Source organism: Kryptolebias marmoratus, linkage group LG17 (assembly GCF_001649575.2).
Source record: "Kryptolebias marmoratus isolate JLee-2015 linkage group LG17, ASM164957v2, whole genome shotgun sequence".
NCBI lineage: Eukaryota > Metazoa > Chordata > Actinopteri > Cyprinodontiformes > Rivulidae > Kryptolebias > Kryptolebias marmoratus.
In genome coordinates this window covers 25,063,843-25,067,172 of record NC_051446.1, presented here as the reverse complement: position 1 = coordinate 25,067,172, position 3,330 = coordinate 25,063,843, and positions in this window count along the sequence as shown.

Sequence of the window (3,330 nt, the reverse complement as noted above, 5' to 3'; positions counted from 1 at the left end):
GGGAGGGAGGGAGGAGGAGGGGGGAGGAGGCAGGGACTGGGCATGCCCAGCCCGGCGGTGAGGAAGAGGAGGAGGAGGAGGAGGAGGAAGAGGAGGATGCGCCGGAGCAGCGGAGTTTCTGACTGAAGATGCCGGTTTGGATCCGGGGGTTTCACTGCACCTGACAGGAAGCCGACCGAACCTCCCGAACCTCCGCACGCACACTCACACACACGCGCGCGCGCAGCCCGACAGCAGCGGATTGATGTGGACCGCAGTGGTTCCGTCTGCGCGCGGGCTGCAGCAGAACCGGCCGGTACCGACGAGCCGCCGCTGAGACGCAGCAGCCTCATCCGGTGAGTCCAGACCGCGGGATGCAGCCGAACCGAGCCGCGCCGCGCCGAACCGGACCCGCAGGACGCAGAACCGGCCGCGGAGAGGGTCACGCGCGCACGCATCTACCTGCGTGACGCATCTGCGCGCGCGCTCTGCGCCCGCAGAGCCGGACGCAAGTTCTGCCCTTCAGGAAAAGTTGGCACCGCGGATCGGCTCAGGTGGGCGCGCACGTGACGGGACTGTAGATGAGCTCCCACCTGTGCACGCGCGCGGATTCGGCCCGTTTTTAACCGGATGTGAGATTCTGTCAGACGCCGTTTGGGTCGAACCTTAAAGACATCCGGATGTCCCTCAGAGGACATGTCGGGATGACTCTCAGCTACTCCCGCTGCACGTTATCTGACTTACAGTTAGCTCCGGCGGCCATCTTAAAGTGAATCAGCTGCAGAGGCTCATTAGACTCCATCCAATGGGTCATCAGATATTTTACTAACAGACTCCAAAGATTAAACAAAGGTCTGTGAGTCAGAATGTGTGTTGGGGATCAGTCTCAGCTACTACCACACCAAATCTTAGGTCAGTGTCTGTAAAAAGTGACTGAGCTGTTAAATAGGGATGATTAGCTGTGGCAGCCATCTTGAAATGCATTGAGTCTAAAACATCATTGGCTTCCTGCAGGTCTCACTGGAATCTGTCCGCTGGTTCAGGAGATATTTTATTAACAGACACACAGACTCAGGCAAAAACATGATCGCCCGCCTTTCGGCTGTCAGGAGGGAGTCATAACGAGGCTCAGACGAGCAGCCGAATGTTTGGAAAAGGAGCAATCGGCCTCCTCTGATGAAATCTGAACATCCAAACATCGGTGAATGTCCTGTCCTGCTGTCCTGAGAGGACAGAAGCTGAAGCAGGACGTCTTCGGCTGCTGCAGCTGTAACTCTGTTAGCTGGAGCTACGTTCGGCTGCCCGTTAGTTGTTAATGAACCATGTCTATTTAGCTGCTTCTTACTTCTTCTTCCCACGCCTGTTTTTACTCCTTCCCACTCTCCGTTTATTTTTTCATCACAGCCTTTTTTTTCCTCATGGTTTGAAAAATAACCGAACGTTACAGAATGAGCTGTTGGAGCAGAAATCAGCAAAAACAGAAGCTTAAACTGTCAAAGCTGAGGCTAAAAGCTACAGCTAAATTTTGCAAAAGAGTAGCTAGAAGCTAAAATGAGCAAAACAGAGGCTAAAAGCTTGCTTTTAGTTGCTGAAAAGTAAAATTAGCAAACCTTAAAGATAACAAAGGAAAACTGTGACCTAAAGCTAAATGTTGCTAAGCATTAGCTAAAAGCTAAACTTAGCATTACAGTAGCTAAAAGCATCATAATTAGACAAACATGGAGCTGAAGGAGGCTAAAAAGAGAAGAAGGAGCTGCAGAGATTTCTGAGGGATTTTCTTGTTTGTAAATAAAGTTCAATAACTGGAAAAGTCTAAAAGTTAAAAACAGTAAAAGTCAGAGTTCTCCTGTCCCGATGGAGCTGAAGGTTTCCAGGTGGCTGAAGTGTGCAGCAGAAGCAGCTAAAGCAGCAGCCGATCTGGATGTTTTTTTCTGCTCAGGAGCTGAGATGTTGGCTGTTTTTATCAGGTGAGAGTCTTGGCAGCTAAAAGGGCCTTTTAGCGTTTGGACAGGAGGCAGCTTGTGGGACGAAGGCGAGCGCCCGCCCTCCCCTGCTGCGTCGGCTGGCCTTCGACTGTGAGCGCCTCTCCGTGTGGCTGCAGTGCAGATGGAGCTGTCTGCGGCGGCCCGGATCACGTGTGATTAATGAAACAGATCTTCCTCCTCCTCCTCCTCCTCCTCCCGTCACGCCGGTCCTCCGGTCCTCCGGAGCGCGGGGGATCTTTCTTGGCCATTTGCTGGAATCCCGGTGCCAGTAATCGATTTCTGTCGGATGCTGAACCACCCGCAGCAAACCGCCGAAGTGTCCAGCAGCGAGTGATATCTCACTATCTGAATAAATCACCTCTGAATATTTTAGCTGTCTGCTTTTGGCGCGGGAGTATTTTTTAATGAATCTCAGTAGAATCCGTGTCTTCTTGTAGGAGCTGCGACTCTGGGAACACGAGCATCGATCCGCAGGAAACCGATGACCAACACGTAGAGTCATCGTAGTAAATAATGCTGCTAAAGGCTTTTCATTGACTTTAAACCGTCTTCTCCTCCCAGACGACAACTAATCGTATGAGTTTGTTGTTTTTCTAACTGATCGACAGACAACTTCATCTCAGGCTTGCTTTAAAAGGATTTAGTTTCCTTAGAAAATAATCCTTTTTTAGCCACATTTTCTGAAGTGTGAGGACAGAAACATGGAGGTTGTTGAGTCCAGTTTGGCTGAGGGACCAGATCTTCACAGACTGGTTGAGGACTTCATGGGGCCTCCGGTCCATGTCTGATTTTTGGAGCTAAAAAAAGGTTCCTGCCGTGTTCCTGGAGGTACCAGGGTCTCCTCTGAGGTCCATCTGGTCCCTGCAGAACCACAGCAGGACCTGAAGTTCTTTGGTATTCCATCCACTTTATAAATGCACCAGTACCACAGCATGATGCTGCCACCACCGTGCTCGACAGCTGGTTCTCACTCTGCAGTAGTCTGTTCATTTGTAGCTTTTAGACTCTTTGAATTTTCTAACTTTATTAAAAAGAAAAACTTCCTGCAGAGATGAGATCTCTTTGAAAACATCGCTCCACTTCGGCTTATTTGCTCTGTTTTTGTCTTCTGCTGCTTTTAGCTTTTAGCTAACGTCTTGCTAATTCTATGTTTTAGTTACAGTTTTTCAAATGTTAGCTTTTAGCTGTTGTTTTGCTAATTGTACTTTTTGACTAAACTGCTGCTGGTTTATTACATTTAGTAAATAGTCTGTACTTATACAGCACTTTATGTCAACACGTCACACTACATCCATCCATCCATCCATCCATCCATCTATCCATCCATCCATCCATCTATCCATCCATCCATCCATCCACCCATCCA